The 23,554-nt window shown below is 36.7% G+C and overlaps 2 long non-coding RNA genes across 3 annotated transcripts; both read right to left on the bottom strand.

Annotated features, from left to right (window-relative positions):
• Positions 1-4,888: 4,888 nt before the first annotated feature.
• On the bottom strand, positions 4,889-8,919 carry LOC109198240 (uncharacterized). 2 transcript variants are annotated; one of them, XR_002059133.2, is made up of 4 exons: positions 8,904-8,919; positions 7,553-7,584; positions 6,343-6,369; positions 4,889-5,074 (listed from the first exon to the last, which is right to left on the bottom strand). It is a non-coding gene; the product is annotated as an uncharacterized LOC109198240 (long non-coding RNA). The 2 variants fall into 2 exon arrangements; XR_002059132.2 differs by lacking the exon at positions 8,904-8,919 and having other exon boundaries at positions 7,553-7,995.
• A 7,029-nt stretch (positions 8,920-15,948) lies between these two features.
• LOC109198241 (uncharacterized) lies at positions 15,949-18,453 on the bottom strand. Its single transcript, XR_003217630.1, has 4 exons — positions 18,318-18,453; positions 17,221-17,291; positions 16,672-16,822; positions 15,949-16,579 (listed from the first exon to the last, which is right to left on the bottom strand). It is a non-coding gene; the product is annotated as an uncharacterized LOC109198241 (long non-coding RNA).
• Positions 18,454-23,554: the final 5,101 nt, after the last annotated feature.

Genomic DNA, 23,554 nt, shown 5'->3' with positions numbered 1-23,554 from the left:
TGGATCAGGAAGTTGAGCTGAGATGTATCTGTCCACAAAGTCACAGACAGTTTGGTCATCATCCACATCTACTTCTACCTTTTCTCGAATCCACAGCAACATGTGTATATGCGGACTACCTCTGTGCTGGAACTCAACTCTGTAAAAGTAATCAATGATTTCACCAAGGGCTGTGCAGGAGAAAAAAGCAAATCTCTGAACAAAGCCTCAACACGTTTATCAAACATTCGCATGGTGGTTACTGGATTTGATCTTAGAATTTCACACTTTTCTGACCAGTCCAGGGCTTCAAAATCAACCTCTTCACCTTGTTGTCTCTTTATAGCTTGAATCACTTCAGGCCATCTCATCTCAGCAGCAGAGAAAGTGACAAAGAACTGAGGTGTTCCTATTTGACGAACCATACTGAATAGATCTCTGGTAGTTTTCTGCCAGTAAGCTGGAGTTCCTCTGAGTGGCTGCATAAATCTGATTGCATCTTTATTTCTTACCAGCTTCTCTACTTCTGTCTTACTTTGTAACATTCCTGATGTGATTTTGCGTCCATCTTTGGTCATAGTTTTACCTTTCCTTAACTGTATTGTCATGCTGGAATTAGCCAAGTGTATTTCAGTGACAAACTGTGAGAAAAACAGGTAATTTGTGTCTTTAGCAAATCTTGCATCAATGTTGAAAAGCCTTGACTTGAAGTAAGCACTTGGTGTGAGTTTAAGACATCTCTTTTCATCCAGTGTATTCTGACCAGTAGGAAACTGCACAGGAAATGCCATGGCTTCCAAATGAGGAGTTCTGAAGAAGCTAACAGGATTGTTTCTTTCTGCAGGAGCCACACAATATGTGTTATCAGTGAAACAGAGAATCTCTTCTGAAATGTCTACAGGCTGCAGACAACTTTCTAGAGCAAAACCTCCATTGTTCAAATCACTTTCTGGTTCATCTGGATTTTGTTCCTGTGGTTGTTCATCACAGGATTGCATATTAATAGCTTGTTCACTTTCAGACTCACTTTCGCACAAAAGGGCATCTTTTTCATAGTTGTCAATTTCCATTAAATCTGCTTCATCATAATCATCACTTCCCATGCTGGCTTCATCACTGCTGTCATCATCAGGTAACGTTGGATCACAAAGCAATGCATCATCTCTGATAACAATATCTGTGTACTGCGGATGAATTTGTTTCAGTTTACGCAGGGCTTGAATGAGTTTAGACCAGGTGACAGTCTGGAACAGCTGATGGCCTTTGTAGCACAGTCGTCTTTTCAGCTTGATCCTCATTATCTGTGATTGGCTTCTGAGCCTCGGTAAACAGTCAACTGTTTGTTGGACTTCAGATGGTACACACACCACATTACCACGTATGAGTCTTTGTCTGCCCTTTGGAAGTGGAATAATCTTTGCAAATGGTATGCATTTGGCAATCAGATGTCTCTCCAGAATGTTGAGATCACAGAGTTCAGCTGGAATATCCTGCAATTCTAAACCGTTAACAGCAGCAAGCCTTGGCATGCGTCCACTTTTGAGGGAACTGTGACACGTGTGACAGATATACTCCGTTTTTCTCTCAACAGGAAAGCTGCAGTGATCATTACATGCTTCATCACACACATGAACAAATTTACCAGTTAGACACTGCTGAGCTACAGTTTCGTGTTTTGAGTAATTGTTTCTTTTGCAGATTTTCACCTGATTAGGAAAAGAAGCTTTTAGACAAACAGTACAAACATAAGACGGTGCTGATTTAATGTTTGATCTGAAACGAGATATGGCCTCATTCATTAAAGTGTTATCTGACTGACACTGTAAACTTTCAGCTGGTCGATGCATCTGACGATATTTTCTTTTTATGTTCATTGCACATCTGATATTATGCATCTGTCTAAAAGAAAAACCGTTCCAATATTTTACTCTCATTCGTTCTCTCATATTGTCCTTGTGTTTCTGCTGAAATTGTCTCTCTTCTCCATAACGTTTAATCATGTAAGATCGTTTTTTCTGTTTAAATTCTTCACTTTCTTTATATAGATTATATACATATGACCTCATGTAAGCTTTATGTTTCTCTCTGAATCCAGCACAAGTTCTGTATATTCTTCTTATACGTTCCTTCTGCTGTTCTTTGAACATAGGAGATTGTCTATAAGATTCTTTATATGTTTTTCTCATACGTTCCTTCTGCTTTTCTCGGAAAATGGGAGATTCTCTATATGTTCTTGTTATACGCTCCTTCTGCTTTTCTCGGAATAACGAATCTTCTTTATACATCCTTATGACACGTTCTCTTTTTCTCTCTCTAATTTTAGCACTATCTCTATAGATTTTTCTAAAATGTTCTCTCTGTTTCTCTCTATATGTAGCATTGAGTTTATACAGATTATTTTTGTACACACTCTTTTTCTTACTGTGATCAGAATCATGAGACTTTCTACTAGAATCTTTTTTCTTTGCCTTAAAGCTTTCATCAAAAGTGTACGTCTGTCTTTCTTTCTTTTTCTGATTTTCCTTTCTCTGTGGAAGATTTTCTTGGACCAATAATCGTCTCCTAATCTTTCTCCTTTGCTGTTTATTAAGCTTCAACAGTTTATGTGAGAGTTCCTCTGTTGTCTCAGTCAAACAGGAGGCAGTGTTTAAATCATTCTGAGGAACAGATTCTTTTGTTACCTGAGTGTCTCTTACAGAAGATGCAGGGGTTTCTATTTCTAAATAATCATAAGGACGATTGTTCAGCTCAGCAGCTGGCTCATTTGAATAATCCACTCTGGATGACATCACTTCAGTGGCTAAAGTGTCGGTCACAGTTTTCTGTGTCTGCTCAGTGGATTTTGGGGTTTCAAATTCAGGTTCATTTAAAACTGGTGCTGGAACAGTTGTAGCTGTTTGTCTGTTTTCATCAGCATCTCTTTGGTCAGCAGGGTTTTCACTGTGAAACTCGACAGGCTGTAGCTCATAAGTGCAGGATGGCGCGATGCTAAACATTCGGTACAAGCGTTTGATCCTGTCAATCATGTCGTTAAGACGTGTGAATTTTAACATAACTGCAGTTCCACCACTTACAGCTAGCGACAATGGCATTCCTGTAGACTTACGTGGGTGAGGGTCAAAATATGCGTATTCACCTGAAGTCAGCCTGCAAACTGCAATGACGGTTCCTCCCATGACTAGCAAAGCATAGCGAACCGCTGAAGCCAAACACTGTAGTCCCTGTTCAAGGCTCGGAAGATGATTTGTACCATCAAATGTGCCATAATGAGCAAACTGAGACATGTCCACTTGATACTCGTGTCTGCGGCTGGTGACCACTGTGGGAAGCTCATCACAGGCGAGAAACACGCTGTTCACAAACCTCTTTCTGGCATCTGAATACACGGCATGGCCTCTGTCCAACACACGGTTAAGATCTGCTCTGGTAATGAATTCATCCTCGTGTAAGAATGACAGGAAAACCAAACTGTTCGCCATGCATTGCTGATTCCTGTACTTTCCATACTTAGCAGCGGCCTGGCTTCGGGACGCACAGATGCTACTCACTCGTGGACGACTTTCACTGTTTGTAACCTGTACATGAGACGGTCCTGGAGCTTCTCCATCATGCTGCGTTTGCACAGTTACCTGGGGTTCAGTCTGGATTACCTGCTGTACTTTAGCATCTGGCACACATGCTGAGGGAACACCTCTCTTTACCACATCTGCATAAGACACTGCGGCTGTCTGAACGCTGCTCTGCACTTCTGGACTGGGAATACTTGTAACAGACACCTTTACCTCCTCACCGCTCTGAGAAACATTTACCTGTTCTTTCTGCTTTTGCCATCTAAGCTTCTGGGACTGTGACCTTTGACTTTTTCTTGGCATTTTGTGCAAGTACAAACTGGACCTTATATGTATTTATACACAAATGTAAACAAAACTCAACCTGTAAACACTGAAAAACTGATTCCTCAACTTTCTCTTAAATCAGAGCTTTATCAGAATTGATGTAAAAGGCTCACTTAAATACAAACTCAATATTTAGTTTAACTTATTTAAAGTTCTTTGAAAACACTTTGGTCTGTTTTATTGTACCTTTTTCAAAAACTGTATATTATTACTTCTATTTTTTTTAACCAGACTGGATAACAAATTGGTCTATACTTCTGTAAAGTAATATGCAGAATAAATCTCAACAATCAACAGGCTATAATTAAACTCTTAGCTTTTAAGTAGACTTTGTGTAAATCTTTCAGATATTTAAAATTTAAAGCAAATATAAGGAGCTGTGATGGTGTGGTGATCAGATGACAGGCTATGGGGATTCTTCAGCTGGACGTTCTGCAGCAGTCAGGAAACAGGAAGTCTGGGTTCTCAGGGCAGCCTCTAGATGACAACTGTAACTGAATACTTACACTGAGTGACAAAAAGGGTTTGCCCTTAAATAATAATAGTATAAACTTGTAGTCAAATGTTATAGCCAATGAAACAGACTTGAAAAATATATTTGGATCCAATTTATTATTTATGTGAATATAAGTCTGAATGTATGTATTACAAAATAACCAGATTATCTTATTACAAATAAACCTTGAAAAAGGTGTGTATTTTATATAATTTATCAAAGTAATAGCACCCGTAAGCCAAACTATCAGTGTTAATTCCAAAGTGTAATGTAAAAATTAAAATGACAAATGTAGGGCTCTGTAAGTAGTTTCTACAGTGAGTTCTACTGTACTGTAATTCTATTACTGTATATTCAACTTTTTACTTGTAATTTCCAGCAAAATGACTGGATGTGAGAGAGTTTAACGACAGGAAAGATGGAGCAGTGAGAGCGGAGATCTCTCAGAATTCTGAAAACAGATTGACGAAGTTCTGGTAACTTCAATTCCAAAAACTTAGATTCTGGTAAAACTTGATTTCAAGTCACAGGATTGCGTTTCAACTCAGGTTCAAGCTTGTCAACTTAGATAGAGCTCATGGCGGAGAAATGATAGAAGATAGAATGGCTTGTCAAAAAAGATGGAGCAGGGAGAGGGAGAGTGATAGGACAGACTGAATTGCTTGTTAATGATAGAGGGAGAGGGTTTTCTGCAGCAGGTCACCTGTAAGACAGAAAGAAAGTGGAATTAGACACACTTCCAATAAACCTGGCTTTACTGTATTTTTCAGACTATAAGGCACATTTAAAAGCCTTTAATTTTCTCAAAAATAGACAGTGCACCTTATGTATGGTTGTGTTTACTGATTTCAAACCAATTCTATGTGGTACACGGCACTCACGGCATCTGTCAAATGTTTTAGTATGACTTTGGTAAGCTACAAAGCAGCACCACTTGATGTATTGTCGGAGCATGGCTACCATAGTCAGCACCCTCGTAGAGTAATTCGTACTGTGCTTCAACATAATATGGTGTGTGTGTATAAGGCCTGGCACCTGTTGAGAGCCATGCTTATGAAGCAGATTTCAAACTGATCAATCCACATTCATCAATACACAAATCCTGAAAAGTGAGTGAATTGTTCTGTATTTTATGTCTTACAACTGAACAATTTTGAGAGTTATTGTAAATGAGTTGAATAAAGTTTGACTTATCTGTTTTGTTTGACTTAATGTGCCTTAGAATTTAGTGCACCTTACAGTCCGAAAAATACAGAACATATATATCATTACACACTGAAGAGTTGTACAGTACATTATTAGATTCAACTGAATGAAAATGTTTAACATATGGTGGTGGAACATTTCTAAGGACATTTTTGCATTCTATTAACACAATAAAAACAAACAGAGTCTGTAAACCAAGATGTGGTGCTACAGTAACTTACTGTAAACATTATATGGTCAAGCTAAACCCACACAATGAAGTCAGAGCAGACAGTTTCAGACCACCTGGTTTAAACACTTCACATGCACTCAACTCAAACTTATAACACATCACATGTTCCTAAATGCCCAAAGGTCTCAAATTCCCGATTCTGTGTGTACTTACCTGGTACAACACTATATCATAATGTCTGGGGAGCCGTTAACATAAAAGTAAAAAATAATTTACTCAGTATGACTTTTGGCAAAATGAAAAATTGGAGACAGATGACTCCTATACAGCAGTTTCTACATATTTCAGTCAAATATGGGGCATGTTTAATACACACCCCGCTAAATCTACAATAAACTTAGCATGGCCGATATTAGGGCCTAATTAAAAATGTAGTATGATGATAAGAGAGATTTGTAAGTCTGGAAATGTTTTCATAGACTTTTCTATTATTTGATGATTGCCAATAGCTGTGCTGACTCACAGCACTAAACTGAATCTCCTATAATGAGAAACATTTCCCAGCACTGCACATCAGACAAACCTTTACTTACCAGACTTGAGACGATCAGATCAGCAGTCTAGAGAAAGGAAACAATTCATCAGATCACTGTTTGATGATTCAGACTGTTGAGCCTCTTCACACACAATCCAATTTACTGTGACACAAATTAACTAGTAAAATCCTCAATTACTTTAAGGCTTTATGAGCTTACTGTAGTGTAAAGAGGAGATAAATGAACTGCAGCGTCTCACATGGCATGTGTAATAAAAGCATTCATTACTACAGAAATGCAAAGAATAGCCATCAATTGGCACAAGTGCAGGATATACCAAATATTTCCTACACAGAAGCCTTGTGGCTCCAACATTTTCTACAACAGGTCAGTGCTAATAAAGTGTGAAAAACCAAAACTTTTAAAAATGTTAGATACAAAGTAATTATATAAATCAGAAGCAACAGAAAACCTCATCATGTCTGACATGAATATGTAAATCTTAAAATACATTTAAATATTAACATGTTACAATAGCAGAGGTGCACCATGTTTTGTAATTAAAATTAAATGTCTTAAAATATTACACTAAAAAGTCATTTCATTGTACCCGTTGCTAGGAATATTTATGAATTTTTGCAGTGTACCTTTTGGCAACTTTTCTATCTAATTTTAAAACACATTATATTCACTAAATAAGTAATAAACTAATTAGACACACTGGCTGTAATTTACCTAACAATGTCCACTCACACCTCTGGTTCTCTTCGTTTTTATTACTGTTAAAGCTATTACTTATACCGAGTCAGGCAAAATACTTCTACAATGTTGTGACTTTAATGTAATACATCAGAATTTGAGAGACAATATAAATCAATACCTGTGCAGCTCTTAAGTGTTTGAGCAACCACTTATACTGACTCCCCTAAAACACTTTAATTGTTTTGTCTGCTACTTAAATCCACAAACATAAGGAGAAAATGAACAACTGTATAAAGACATCTGACATTTAGTTATGTTTAGATTTGATAAGCCATAAGAAATTTAAATCATACATAAATGGGCTATTAAACTTCAGGGACATTTTCAGGGAGAGTCAGAGGGGTCCTGTGTGGGGGCTTTGCTGCTACAGGTCACAAATCCTGTGTGTTTGCCAATCAGTAAATGGAAACATATCACAAAAGGTCAAACTATTGTATGTAAGTCGTCAAATGTGCTACGCAATGCCAGGTTCATACTGCTTCAGTTACAATCACTGTTTACTTACCAGCAAAGGCAAAACCAAAGATCTCGTTCACTCTGTGTAACAAAAGACAAAGCACAAAAATACAGAATGAGACAACTCAGATCAGCATCACAATCAATACTACATCAATCTGTGTAGTCCAAAAGATTCAGTACACTTCTTTGTTTACCACAGCAACAAACAACTCACCTCTTTTTTCTACACCTTATTAAAGATTACTGTCTTCATTAAGGTAAAATGTGGTTTCATCCATTTGTAATAAGCCACACAAGTTTCTCAGTTATGTGATAGCTCTATTAGTTTGGTGCTATTAGATAACACAGATTTAATAAGCAATGATTTGCTACACCTAGCACTGCACACTTTATCAAATTGATAAAGTTTAATTTAAAAGCATGAACAATCATAAATGAAAGCTTGGATGATATATTTGTAGGCTTCAACATTTCAGTTGGTCTGCATTCAAATTCTGCTTCCTAAAATATTATCACCTGCACACAGTATCATTTAGTATCATTTAATATGCTGTTGTTTTAAATATGTACATATCATATTAATAATATTAATGGCGCACTGCAGCATTTTATTTATTTGAAGGTGGCCTTTTTATATTTTATTAACTTCTCACTTTGTGAAAATTAAACAGAGCTGCAGGTGTAGGTTTTACTTAAAAACAAACCAGTCTGCACAAACTAGTGTTTGTTAAACAGTTCTTAAAATTTAACTAAAAAACTAAAATTGATTAATTAAAAAAAAACTTCTTCTTGTTAAGAAATGTTATTATTCTTATATTATGTGTTTTATCCTCACTCTCTCTCTCCCTTCTGTTAATTAACCCACAACACAGACACACCGGCACAGGCACGTGACTCTTTTTCTCCCGGCCTTCTGTCAGAGGCGGTAAAATGGCTCCTTTGAAGTTACCGACCCTGCTGCTTCAGCAGCTTATCAGTGGTTCTAAGATGGCGGCTTATTACCTTACAACCTATAGAATGAGGCCGTTTTAACTGACTGATTTGTGAAGAGGAGAACTAACTTCAGCTTCCCTAAGAGACTCAGAAACACTAACACACCGAATGAACCAAATACAACACAATAACTGTATTAAACAATCAAATGAACCAAATACATTTTGCACTGGCCTATAGGAGCTAGGCTAGGCGTTAGCACTTGGTTGTTAGGGCTAGCTTACCAAACACTCCTTTTAAATACTAAAATTACAACGTTTCACTAACAAAGCAGCCATTGTGTTACTTTAATATGACTTATACTTCGACTGGCTTTATAAGTCACTAACAACAACTCGGTAAATCACTCAAACAGCTTATAGACATTTTATTTCAGAAAAGAGAGACAGAGAAGCAGCGCTTACCGGCAGGGATCAAGCAGAGAGTGGGAGGAGATTCAGGAGTCAGCCAGAGACATAAAATAAGAGGCATTCACGGGTAGTGGGAAACTCCGCCATGCCAATTTTGTGTAATTTACAAAAATATATGTAAATTTAAATAGTATTAAACTAGATATTTTTGGAACAGAAAACAACTAGCAGAGATTTAATTCTATAAGTTGAATAAATATTTCAAACATGATTATTTTAATTTGAAATTATGGTTAAAAGTCATGAATAAATATAAGGTCATTATGTTAAAATGTACTGTATTATGATATATTTATTTAACTGGCTGGAGTAATAAGAACAGTCTTCTCCTGAACAACAAAACCAAGGGGCTGGTGTTGATGTTCACCTAAGCATCCTCACAGGACAGTAGGAGCTGCAGAGGCTCGCCTCGCTGCACTGCAGGAATCAGAGGTTCAGGAGGTACTTTAACCCCACTGCCATGAGGGTTTTCAACAGTGACTCCTGACATGTTCATTGCACATTTATTTATTTTATTCTAATACATATTGGTTATAATCATATGGATTCTAACCTAAATAGACTTGCACCCACTTGTTCACCCCTGCTGCAGTGAGGTAAAGGTGTGGCTTTCTCCAACAAGACTCTTCAGTGAAGGTTTAAAGACAACCATCTAAACCAGGGGTCAGCAACATTTAAGACCCAAAGAGCCATTTGGACCCGATTTGCACGAAAAAGAAAACACTGGGAGCCACAAATACTTTTTGACATCTGAAATGAAGATAACACTTCACACATTGTTTTTTACCTTTATGCTCTGTATAAACAACTATACTGTGTTGCTTATGAAATCCATGAAATGCTACAAAGTAAATGAAATTTTATTTATGTAATGGACACATTTTGAACTCTTAAAAATAACAAAAAGTAAAAACATCCAGTTGAAGGTCTCTCTTAAATGAATTGAAAAGCTGAACTTGAATTGTCCATGTATCAAACAAAAACTGATCCTTATATCACCTTTGGGCTTTCAGCGCATAAAGGGCCTTCACCTGAATTGGAAAAAGCACTATGCTCCTAAAAAATGAATAATAAATATTTGCAAAATATCTACATAAATATTTATTTTACCTGGTTAACATGCATGGTGGGTTGAGGCCTGCTAAAATTTATTTTAGTTACAGAAATATTGTAACTCAGCAGAAACATAGTAACTTGGAAGAAGTAGTACAACATTGCAGAAGTGTTGTAATACAGCAGAAATGTTAATATGTAGCGCAAACCTAAAAACCAGGAAGAAATGGTGTAAGAGTATAACTTAATATACAGTAGTATAATAGTAACACGTAGTAGAAATGCAACATAGGAGCTGAAATAGTATAATTTAGCAGAAAAGTAATAATTTAGCAGAAAAGTAATACTTTAGCGGAAATATTGGAAATGCAAAACAGCCAGCTTCAAAAAGCTGAAGTTTCCTCAAAAAATTAGTTGTTGTTCAACTGTGAAAACTTCTCAGAAACATTAGAAATGTTACAGAGGAACTGCCAGCAGATACACAAAGCTAAGGCAAAAATGAGATGCCTAGCAATGTTTACAAATAGGGACAAACACACACAGTGATAAATAACCCATATTCAGAAAACAATGTGCAAAAACATGGATGCAAGCATAAACACAGGCATACATACAAACATACACACACAAGGGCACACAGGGACAAACAAACGTGTCCTGTGTGTTTCTATGCCAGTCAATCAGTCTGAATCTGGTCAAGTTGAATACACTAATGGATGCTGGTCACCAACGAATAAAAATTGAGTCACACAAGCACAGACAAAGACACACACACACACACACACACACACACACACACACACACACACTTCTGTAAAGTTATTAGAAGTTAAAAAACTTCAAACACTGACATCGGCTTTTTCAGGGTTTTTTTTTTTCAGCTTTATATTTTCAGCTGTATCTATGAGAGTCAAAAGCCTGGATCTGCTCAATTTGAATCCACCAATCAGAGCTGTCACTTCTGTCTGCTTCATCAGGCTATGTAGTTGTCCCTGTCAGTGCAGCTGCATCCCTTGCTCACACCGACAGAGACATGGGCTTTCTGTAATGTATTTCAGACATGGAGCAGTAGCATCACATCTTAGCAAAAAAATTGTGACTTAAGAGAAACATAATAATTTAGCAGAAATACTATGATTTGGAAGAAATCATAGTATTTGGCAGAAATACTACATTTAGCACAAATCCTATAAAATAGCAGAAATTCTATGTTTTAGCAGAAATACTGTATTTATCACCAATACCAAAAAGTAGCAGAAATACTATGATTTGGTAGAAATCCTATAATTCAGCAGAAATACTATTATTAAGCAGAAATACTATAATTAGCATAAATCTTATAAAATAGCAGAAATAGTATGATTTAACAGAATAGTAATAACTTAAATAGAAAAATTGAAAAAGCAAAATGGACAGCTGAAAAAATGCTGATGGTAAGGGTTGCTCAAATGTGCTTGTTGAAAGGTAAAAAATGACAAAAAAAGAAAAGAAAGAAATAACAGCCAGCAGATACACACAATTACAATTATGGACACAAATGGAAACACAAATGCACAGAGAGAGACACACACAGGATGTAATCGAGTCAACCAGTCTAAATATAATCAGTTTGAATCCTACAATGACATGCTGCCATAAAAAGGGTCTCTCACACACACACACACACACACACACACACACACACACACACACACAGCAGCAGCAGCAAGTGAACAACAGTGGCTGTGCATACTGTGTTTCCTGTATGTCCCTAGGTCAGTCAAGCAGCCTGGAGCTGCTGAATTTGAATCCACCAATCAGAGAGGCTGTGTACTTTTTCCCGCCAAAACTGGTGCACCAAGTGCAGGCTTTTACACACGCAGCATAGAGACAGAAAGGATTTTTGCAGTTTATTTCTCATAGTGAGGATTCCCCTCAAACAAATGGCTATAATTTCCTAACCGTAGGGGCTAGAACGGTCATTCTTACACCGTTTTGTTCAGAAGAGATGGGGGAATCTTAAAGTGTTGACAATTTATCATTAAAATATGAATTATTAAAGATATTTGACTTGTAATGCACCATAACTGAGTAGAGGCAAGCGAAAACTGCCTTGACTTGCCCTCAAACAACGCTTTCTAACTCTAAATCTATTTGGAGTATCGATATCATTCTTTCACCGTAAGAGACAGCAGGCTTTGGTGAACAGTCATGGAAATTTTCAGGTCTTTGTGGAAATCCAAAAAAAAGATATGACGAGAGAAAAAAGTGGTTCATTTCCAGAGTTCGAAATCTGAAGAAATTTGAGCGAAGGACGAATTTCCTACGCTCAAACAAGTCTAACTCATTTCAGAACGGTAATAGGTGAGAAAAAAATTCTTGAATTGTGAGTGTCAGGAGTGTCTGAAGATATACGGGACAAGCCTCATGTTTTAACTTCGCTTCGTTAAGGAGATATGACGATTCGAATATGCCTCTCATTACAGAAATCAAGCGATGATTTTGAACAAACTCTCCATTGACTTTCTATGGAGAGTTTTCCGACTTTGTGTTGGTCTGAGGAGATTTGCCAAAATTCTATGAATCTCACAACAATGATGGTGACATTTTCTGAAAGCCAGCAAAAATACCTACGTTTTGATGTATAATTTGTGGAAGTTGAGTGAAAATTGAGCAAGTAGCAAGAAGTTGTTCGGACATGAAGAGAAGACTACGAAACCTACAGTGGCACACTGGAAGCCAAGTGCATAGCAACCATAACAACGCATGTATTTTCTGAAAAATCACAAAAATGAAACTCAAAACTTAAAGAGGGATAAGATGAAAACGGTAACAGATATGAAAAAGCTGAATCATTAATGAATAGCCCAATAATTTGTGAACATTTTAAAGTTTGAATGGTTGTTCTAGGCGAAAGTATGAGAATGTAGTTAAGTTTCAAAAACAAGCAAGTTTTAGCAGAATTGTGGAAGTTTCCCATTCATTTCAATGGGACAAATTAAAGCATAAAAAGCTTAATATTTTAAAAAGTATAATAGCATAAAATACCAAAAGTCATAGCCATCATTAGCAGAAATAGCAGAATAGTTTAAAATTTGAACGGTGAAAATCGGCTGAAAATTGTTAAAGTAGTTAAGTGCCAAAAAACGTACAAAAAGTGGCAACTAGAATAATAAAGTATAAAGAATAAAGAGAAACAGGAACTCAATAGTGTGGATGCATAAAGCATCCACACAACTAGAAAAATTTGCATTTCCTGCGAAAATGCAGTGTGGATGCTGTAAAGCTGAAGCTGTCTGCTGAAAACAGCTGAAGAAGCTGAAATAAGTATTTGAAAAGTAGTTGAACTTTTAATCATTTTGCAGAAGCATAACAACTTAGTACAAATTTAAAAACTTAGCTGAAATGCAACTTGGCCGAAATATTGTAATACTAAGAAATAGTATAATATAGAAGAAGTATTGTAATTCAGCTGAAATGTTAATATTTAGCACAAACATAACAATTTGGAAGAAATGGTTTAACAGTATAACTTGGTATACAATACTATAACATTGTAGCAGAAATACTATAATTTAGCAGAAAAGTGACAACTTTGGAAAACAGTGTGACTCAGCAGAAATATAATAACTTAGCACAAATTCTATATCATAGCAAAAAAATATATCTAGTTAAAAATGTCATAACTTAGTGAACATTTATGACAGTTATGACACAAAACTGAATTTTTTTTTAAATAAACAGAACAAGATGACGTTACCTCAAAACTACTTGTTGCTCAACTGTGAAAAATTGGCAGAAAAACCATGTCAACACATTTATTTTCTTTAAAAAAAAAAAAAAAATCATCATCATGAAATTGGTGCACCTTACTCAATGCAATTGGGATATGCATTTTCTCCTGAGATGATTGGAACCATGATTCCAAGTGTATTTTCAGTGTTCTGACACCCATGTCTGAATACTGAGATTAAAATGTTTTCACAGTACAAATCCCACACTACCCTGAATCGAATGATAAGATTTATTACCACACACTATTCACTTAGAAGATTTCACGTCTAATGATACATGTGGAGAGAGCAATTAGAAACATCAAGGCGAACAAAGTATTTGACACCATTATCCCTCTGAACAGTGATGGCAGTGACACGTCTGCTTCTTAAGTATTATCAAAACAAACCCCTGGTTAAAACTTTGGCTAAAGATTTCACTGTCAGTGAAGTTGCACAGTTCACTTGGCATTTAGATTGCTCATCTGGTAGATAGGGCACCTCATATACTAAAGCTACGAGACCTCTGCAGCAGCTATAGTCTTGTATTTATTCCACTGATTGAATTCAACAAAATGTTTTAAAAAGCGGCACCGCTCTGACCCGTGCTTGTAACTGCACTATTTTCATAGTAAATAATTTTATATTGGTTCAAGTAGATTATATATGATGTAAATGATTAGAACTCTAATTATTGATAACAAACAACAACTTTTAACAAGTAAATGTAAAAAATGGTTTTAATGAAATTCAGATTTTAGTGATTAGCCCCTCAAATGTAAATATTGTGAACTATGCTTTGGCTCTTTTGATAATGTTTACATAATCATATTTATGAACTGCACTGATTTGCACTTGAATATATGTTTTTCCTGCCAAGAATAAGGAAAACCTACATTTATTTCAATATATGCACAGCTAATTATGCAACCAAGCACTCTGTTGATTTACCATTAAGATTGCATTAGATGAGAAGAAGAAACTGGAGAGTGCATGTGTGTGGTGTGACCAACATACTAAACATTTAACTTGGCATCTTTCAATCATCTGTTCCCTTTTAAGACCACACAATAGAAATCAAATTCTTTTTACAGTTTTTTCTGATTGCTTAAGCACATTTTTTGTAACTATTGGCTATTTTTGCAAAACTCTACACACAAATAAGAAAACCTGTCACCCAATTATCAAAACATTGTAGTTCTCTTGCAAAAGCGAACACAGCTAGATTAACTCTTCACACCTTCGTAAAAATGGTGTTTTCGTATCAAACAGTACACACAAGCCATCATCTACTAAGCACACAATGCGCCAACTATACACTGATGGTATGAATACAAAACACATCTGGCTTTTGCTTTCTCTGTGCACAAGGTAGGCTATGTCAGTTTGAGCTCATACTTTTGTCATACATCCGTAATCATAGAGGGATCCAAACTTCAAGTACTGGTGTTTATTCACACACATCAAAACAAACACAAGTGTTTATTTTCAAGTCAAAACGAAATAGTAATTTTACTGAGGAAACAAAAGAAATCAGTCTACATTGTGTCATCTCTTTGGATCTGGCCACAAAATTCCGTCTACATCAAATGAAATGTCCTCTAGTCCAGCGGTCCCCAACCTTTTTTGTGCCACGGACCGGTTTATGCCAGCTTCCCTCAGGGTCACTCCATGGTTGATTACATGGTCCACTATTGTAGCTCTGATGTCATCAGCAATTCTATTTCTTACTCTTCTTACCCTTCCTCTCCCCCCTCCTCGTCCTCCTCTTGCTCCTCCTTGTCCTTGTTGTCCTCTTCGTCCTACTTCTTCACCTCCACGTCCTCTTCCTCAGCCTCTACTTCTCACTCTTCCTGCTCCCTCCATTGTACTCCACACACAGAGCTTACCTGTATTATAGTGCTTAGGCTGATTGCAAAGTGAACTAATTATCTAAAAAAGTTTTCACATGTGAAAGTGTGCCAGACAGTTGGCAAAATAGTGTAAATAATGGCCATAAATGTGTATAGTTTTACTAGGAGTGTGTTGATCCTTTGGAAATTGAGTGTAAAGCAGTGAGTTGTGTTTACAGTTCTGCAAAAAGAGTGCTGTGCAGTGGATTGTAGCTACAGGTTTGCAAAGTGTGTGTTACAAAATGGCAAACTGAGTGCAAAGCAGTGTTTGTGCTTTTAATTTTGCAAACTCAGCGAATGGTTTTGCTATAAGTATTAATAGTTTTAGAAATTGTGCTATAAGAATCACAGTTAGGGTTTAAGCATTCAGAAAAAACTGTAAGAGAGAAGTGCATCAGCGTGTGAACACGAAAGTAACACCAGTCCACGCTCTCTCTGATGTTGCTGTTAACTTTGTGTCAACATAATCGGTACAACTGACTTTTACAGAGAGACAGGGTGCCATTCTTAGTTGAAGGTATCTGAAGTGAACATAATTCCTCACATAAAGACACCTTATCTCAAGCAGTCCAAACGGTGGCAGTGCAGATGGATCAAAGATCAACCCATCTGGTGAGGAACCAAGCCAGGGAGCGTCAGGGTGGACAACGAGGCCATGAGGCCTATCGTTAGTTTTTCAATTTGCAGTTTTCTCCAGCTGCGTTAAACTCCATGTCTGTCCCTGTGCTCACATCTGCAGTCTGTCACGTTCCTTTGAGGATTCTCTCTGCACAGTTTCACGCCCTTTATATAACAAACCTCTTAAATATGAAGATGTAATCTTGGCCTGTGGAGCTGATGCCATTCCTGGTCAGCTGCCTGTTCTCCTGTTGCTGTCTCAATCTTATTTGCCATGTCGTCTGTACTTTCAAGGTGGAAGAGTTCATCCTCACTGCAGACATGCACACACTCTGTGGGGTCCAGCCTGTACTCACTGAGTAGCAGTGGCAGGTAAAGAGGAGGATCTTAGTAAATGTTTACAGATGTTGTGGCTAATTTGGGCTGCTGGTAAGAAAGCACACTCACCAATGCTGTCTCAACACAGGTCTTCTCATCACTGATGCCCACGGTTGCTGTTATAGGTCAATCTGTTACATCAAAGTCTTTGCATGATTCTCCAGTGTTTAGCAAGGAGATGTGAAGTGGGTCACCAGCCAAGTCGTTGTGCAGTTTATTTCTGTTAAATGCCTCACATAATAATATGAGGGTAAAATGAGGCACTGTGAAAGTCATCTGTGCAATAATGACAATAATAATAATATCAATAATAATAATAACAACAACAATATATACACTTAAAAACTACCCCGCACAAATAGTTTTGCACCTGAGCACTTAAATTCAGAGCACTTTACTCATCACTTAAATCACTTTTAACTGGATTGTCAAGTCTGACAGTTTTTGGTCTGTTTACAAGTTTTACTGTTTATGTTTGTTTGTCTTTACTTTTGTGAATAGCTGCTATAGAATGTTATATTTAATTATATTTAAACATCGCACTGTCTATTGTGCTTGGAGCATGTTACCTTACTGTTGTACACTAATATTGTATATAACAGTAGATTACTATCTCACCTGATTCCTCCTTCCATGACTCGATTGAGCCTTGGTCTGGTGATGACCATTTTAATAGCTGGTTCCAACCCCTAAAAAAAAGCAATAACAAAAATACTTATCAAACAAGCATATAACATATTATTTATTGCAGGTTAGAAAAGAACATTAAAGGGTCAGGCCTGAATATGAATCTCAGCACTTAGTGCTCTTTGGGTTTGTCCCACTGTTACTCTGTCTCGGTGTAGGTGTGAAGAGACAACCTGCAGCTTCAGTTCTGATTAATGCGCTGTTTGAAAGAGCAAAGCAAAGCTTAGACAACGCATTGTCAGCTACACACCAACACCGATCAGAATAAGGACAACAGGGTCCCGAAGCTCTGTCTGCACTAAAGCACATAGAGAGGCAGTCTTACACACACTGACAATGGCTAGACAATAATTCAGAGGCAGAGGCCTGTGGCACTCAAAATGAAGCTGGAGTTAGTCAGAGTCATTTATAATTCTGTGAACTCATCTTTTTACAAGTAGACAAACAGCAACACTGAACTGAATTGACCACCATGCATGCATTGTTTACCAAGTCTCTCAGAGTATAATTTCTCTGACCTTTTCAGTGTCCTACAGAGTACCCAAATAGCATACCTTTATTAAAATGTAATTTTAAAAAATAGCACTTAAATACAAGTTACTGATATTCAATTACCCTAAGTATCAAAAGTTATTTCTGGAAATACATTTAATTCAAGTGTCAAAATGATAATAAAACCTTTTTTTTTTTAATGTGGCATTTTGTGTATGATTTATAAGAGAACACATAAGTTCGACTTAAGTGACGATCAAAGACTGCAGGTCATTAATCAATGTATAAAACTAAACTAAATGTATTTTAGTTACACAACACACAAACACGCAAGCAAGACGTGTAATTAGAATTATTTATAATAAATACGAATTAATTAGTGCATTTTCTGGACTGGACTCACTATGTTATCCATCTAACAGAGCCTCCACATGTTCCACTTCAATTTCCCTCAGGGATGAATTTATGCTTGCACTAATCTGAATGTTCGGAGGGAAATCAAATGCATTTTACTGGCAGTACTCAAACTGACTTACCTTTGTTTGAATGAGGACGTATTCACAACGTGGAGTCTAAAAATAGCCAAATCTTGTACCCAACCATTGGTTAATCGGATGTGCGCCTCCAGAGATTTATAATTGCGAAACCGGTACGCCGTTTATGCGCTGACCCACAGGTACGAAATATATCAGGCTACGTCAATACCGGTTGGTCTTCGGGTTTCTGCTCCACTGCCGTTATTTCATACGGGTCCACATTTCTAATGCACGCTATTTTTTTGCAAGTACCGTGTCTTCGTATCCGACACAATTTGATTCTATAAAGTTCTTTTTCTTTTGAGCTGCTTTTAAGTACGGTTCGTAGCAATCTTCCTTCCAAACGAGTGTCCGTTTTGATTCGTGGCCTGCAAAAATGCTGGCATGCTCCCACAATGCAACGCGGCGTGACGTCAACTCCAAAGCCCTGATTTATAAACCTTAAATTTACGTTTGAGACTTATAAAATAGTAATGATAATTCCATAATTAAAATTAGACGAGTTCACCCAGAAAACAATAACAAACAAACAAAAAAAAAACACTGAAGCAAACGTAAAATCAACACAAGGAAGTCCAATCACGAAACACAACAATCGTAGTTAGCCAATCAGGGCGGGTGACAACAGATTACGTCACAAGTTGTAACTTCAACACCGGCGGGAAGGTTTTTCATCTTTCTTGATCTTTCAAAGATACTTCGAGGGACACACACGGCTCTTACTGTTCTTAAAGTTCATAAAACGTAAGTATTGAATTTTTTGGTTTTTTTTACTACCTTTATAATATGTACAATGCAATACAATATAGGGCAAGACACAAGTTCTAGCCATTTAACTTGCTGGCAATATAAAGACTGTCAAAGTACCAAAAATTAATCAGACTTTTCTTTCTTTTTCCTATGTTAATGTTTCTATTGAAGAGAAATTCATTATCGATAAATTCACATTTACTATTGACAGTAATGTATTAGTGGGTGTCATAGTTTGATGAACTTATTGTCTCATGGGTATTTAATTGAAAAAAAGATCTAAATGTTTAAATGAAAAATAATTTCAGGCCTAATTTTTTATATGAAATATTAAGATCTTAAGGAATTTGAAAATCTTCAAGATCTATAACAGTTTTATAAACTTTAAGATGTTAAGTTTGAGCTGTGAGTCTCTAAATTTGTTTAAGGCTGGAAGTCTGCCCTGGCAACAATACTTTCTAGCACTTTCTCAATTAACTATACAAAACTGAATAACCAATATGAGTTAAGCTAAAAGACTTAATGGAACCTATTGGAAACCATATTCTGAATAACTTCATTTCCCACAATGCCTCAGAGGCATTACTCGTCAAAAAAGGCCATTTTCTGCGCAGTTACAGAGAGTGAGACTGACGTGAAAACAGGGTACATTACTGTCGTTCTATTAGCTCAAATGATTAACACAGGGGACCACAGAGACTGCAAGTGCATTATGTTCGTGTGTGTGTGTGTGTGTGTGTGTGTGTGTGTGTGGTGTGTGTGGGCGGGGGGGGGGTGTTCAAAGTATACTGAAACAACAAACAATTTAGGCATTTAAATAAAGTTAAATCATCTCTGCTCTTTAGAAATTCAAGCCACAGACCAATTGTGAATTGTAAATAGAACTTAATTTCACTGTTTCACTTCAGCAGCGTCAATCTTTGCACAGATAATCTTCATATGATGATTTCTTCTTTATCGTCAGTATTTTCAAAGGAGATTATATGCTAGAAATACAAAAATAAATGAATAACAATTTGGTGAGAAAAACATTGACTTTGAGTTCAGTCCTAAGTTACTTTCACCAACTTGTCTCTGCTGTAATATTTGGATTAATTCAATTAAGTCTTAGAACTGTTAGCTTTATTTAAAACCAACATTGTATAAAATATAAAAAATACTTTTAGACAGCCTGTGTTTTTGGCCTGTCATTTTTACGCAGGAACCTCAGAAAGGTATTATGAGTTTAGTTTGACATCAGAAAGTAAAAGACTGCACAAAGCTACACGTGTTACCATAATACCCTTGCTATAACAGAAATGTATTAACCCCTTAATATTTTTTGTCTTGCTTTTTTTTTCAGAATGGCTTTGACAAAGCTTCAGAACAACCGCCCTGACACGCCATATTTCCGGCCACCCCACTGCACATGAAAATTTTAAAGTCCTGTGACCAGCTAAGGGTCACTAGTTGGGATTTCAAAGAGGGAACAGCAACACCCTGATAACTAAGAAGAACACCATTGCGGTGATCACTGATGGCCAGACTGTGACAAAGATCACAATGTTTGAAGAATATGCCTCTAAAGTCCAGCAGGGGGGGTCATACATTATGAGAGGCCATGAACTCAGGGGCACGGCCCCCCCTTACAACATCAATGTCACAGCAAAAACACAGTTTTTTCGGGCACCCACCCTAACTGTGAGGGAAGACCTTGTGAAAGAAGCAGACGACATTCTGCATCCTCCTGCTCCTCTCACCCCACTCAAGATGAGCTCCACAAATGGGGGACTCATGACAGTTCAAGGGGAGGTGGTGGAGGTAAGTATTTGTGGTTCCATCAGAATTTACATGGTAAATGGCCTGTATTTATATAGCGCTTTCTAGTCCCTAAGGACCCCAAAGCGCTTTACATATCCAGTCATCACCATTCACACACACATTCACACACTGGTGATGGCAAGCTACGTTGTAGCCACAGCCACCCTGTGGCTTTAGGTTTCAAATAACCATTATTGCCGGGGTTTTTACAGTTAAAATAATTTGGTTTTTGCTGTCAAGCAGAGACTAAATTCTGTTAAGATTGTTAAGCACAATTTTTAAAAAATATTTTCCTCAGACCATTTCTGGTATTTTTGCAGCCAATTTGCATTGTGCCTACATACATTTGTATTGTAAGGGCTAGATTTAATGAACAGTCTCTACTTGATAATAAACAAACAGAATAATTATTTATACACTTCTGTATATAATTCACACAAAAGTCTTCATCAAAATATATCCTTTATAATAAAGTAAAAGCAGATATAACAGAAATGGTCAAAAATTACCCTCAATTGGGCATAATGGAAACAATAGATTTTGTATACCTGAACTGGCAAACTTTTCATTTATGTTGCTGTCACTTAAGTTACAAAATGTATTGTTTATGAAGGATTTCCTACAACCTGTTTCATAATCACGTATATGAAAAACATCCTAATAACCGATACAGATAAACTGCTTCTGATAAGATAATGGCATATGCAGAATACTTAACAACAACCATAACATAATCTAAACAGACTACTGAAGAAATAAACCTATCACAGATAACTACACTGATATTACTGACCTTAATTCAATTTACTTTTCAGATTTCTGCTGTAAGAAGGTGCTGTCGGGAAAACAACACGTTCCCCTTAAAACCTCCAGCTGAAGGAGGTAATGGTGGAATTTAAGTTTATATTGAAAATGGTTAAACTAATGTGACAAATTGACATGCTGTACAGATGTATGAGGCTGTGAGCTTTTTTCTAGTTACTGGATTGTTATTATTTAATAATGAATCTTTAATTCTGTCATGCTTGTGATTTCAGGATGGGTTTACCATGGCAGTGTGCCTCTGGAGGGAGGCAGCTGTTAACAGCGTGAACGTGGGAGACCACATCAGTCTCTCCACGTTAAGCAGAAACAGTCCTCATATGGAGTACAACTTCATAGTACAGCATTTACACAGATTGAGGTATGAGAAGCTAAACCTTTGTTTGTCTTATCATCAAATGTTTAAAACTAGGTTTTCAAATTTGACATAACATTATATATATTATATTATCTTACACACACACACACACACACACACACAAACACTACATAGATAGATAGATAGATAGATAGATAGATAGATAGATAGATAGATAGATAGATAGAAAAATTCACCACTCGCCCTTATGGGCGGTTTATCCTTCAAGCTCGGGTCCTCTACCAGTGGCCTGGGACTGCGTACCACTATATCCGGTTGGTTAGCCAACCGGACATAGGGTGCGGGATCTCAGTCCTGGAACACTAAGATACTGCGCAGGACCTCAAGCTCCAGGCCACTGGTAGAGGACCCGAGCTTGAGGATAAACCGCCCGCAGGGCGAGTGGTGAATTTTTCTCCAGGTGAACATAATTAACCATTTGGAATTTACTTACCTGGATGATTGAGCATGCATCAAGACATAAGTGTGTATGTAGTGTCTGGTGACTTAGTGAAACCACGTGATGACCATAGGTTTTCTTTTTTCTAGTTGGATAAAAAAAACAATGTTTTCTGGGCTAAATGTGTGCCTATGCTGTGTTAACAGAGAAATGTCGAGGACAGTGCTGACATCATCATCATTGGTGTGGCCACGGCAGAATGCCAAACCAGCTGGAGGTGTGCTGGACAATGGAAAGAGCCTCTACATTCAAAGCGAGCTGTGGAGTCCCTTCGATAAAGAACTGGAGGAGCAGTAATCAAAGTTACAGTTAAAATAAGCGGAAGCAAATTGTACATATCAAAATATCATGCGAATAATTTAAAGAAATGTACAGTTCCTTGTTTCACTTTGTTCAAAATGTGAGAGATGTATTTTATAACTTAAAGAATGATTTTTTTCCTATCAGTATTATAATTTTATGATATTTGTTAAGTTCTGTATATAGTTAACAGTTTTAGTATTTCCAGCGTTAGTATTATATATTAAAAGTCACATAATCTTAGATTTGTGTTTGTTTTTAATTTTAGAACACTGGAAGGCTATAAATGTTTTTTAAAAGAAGAATAACAGAACAGATCAAGGCTTATGTTGAATTTTGTAATAATAAAGGGGGCAGGTCTATTAACAATATTTGATTTGTACTTTTGAAAAAGCCAACAATTCCTTTCATTATTGATTTTAACATTCCTGCTCTTTTAATTTGTAATTCAAATAATTGTGGAAGGGCAAAATGATGAACTGGGTGGATATGATATCAATTAGAATAGAATAGATTAGAATAATCATTTAATTATCCCACAAGGGGAAATGTGGTTGTATCAGCAGCACAAAAAAACACATATACAAAAAAAGAACAGGACAAAGAACAGAAACACAATTGTTACATTTTACATCATGGACAATATTAACAAAGCAGAGTACAGTGCAGTTGTTGAAATTTGACTAAAGATCGGGTGCAAATAGAGCAGGATACTGAAAAATGTTTAAATAGTTAGGAATATTTAGA

This window comes from Oreochromis niloticus, unplaced genomic scaffold (genome assembly GCF_001858045.2).
Source record: "Oreochromis niloticus isolate F11D_XX unplaced genomic scaffold, O_niloticus_UMD_NMBU tig00001817_pilon, whole genome shotgun sequence".
NCBI lineage: Eukaryota > Metazoa > Chordata > Actinopteri > Cichliformes > Cichlidae > Oreochromis > Oreochromis niloticus.
Note: the sequence above shows the minus strand (reverse complement) of the source record. Positions and strands in the feature narration are given on the sequence as shown.